The following is a 335-nucleotide window of genomic DNA, read 5'->3' on the forward strand; positions in this document are numbered from 1 at the left end:
CCAAGCACAACACATGTTGTTTATCGGAAGGCGGACCTTCATCAAAGCCGGAACTAATCGAGCTGTTTGTGGCAGGCTGGGGAGAAAGGCATTTTAATCATGTAAATTATGTGAAAAATTTCGTTTTTCGAGCCACCAAGCATGAGAGCATGTTCTAGTACACCCCCAAAACAGAATCAAGACTTTGTAAAAGAGCGTAATAGGGCCCCTTTAAGATGTGTAAATAGTAGAAGTCACATCTTACGAGCGAACATACATTCATTCACATCCTTCTCTTAACTCTCTGAGGCAGAAGTCTCCAAACTCATCCTTTCTAATCATCCTACTACTTGTCC

Source organism: Sinocyclocheilus grahami, unplaced genomic scaffold (assembly GCF_001515645.1).
Source record: "Sinocyclocheilus grahami isolate Dianchi unplaced genomic scaffold, SAMN03320097.WGS_v1.1 scaffold1191.1, whole genome shotgun sequence".
NCBI classification, from domain to species: domain Eukaryota; kingdom Metazoa; phylum Chordata; class Actinopteri; order Cypriniformes; family Cyprinidae; genus Sinocyclocheilus; species Sinocyclocheilus grahami.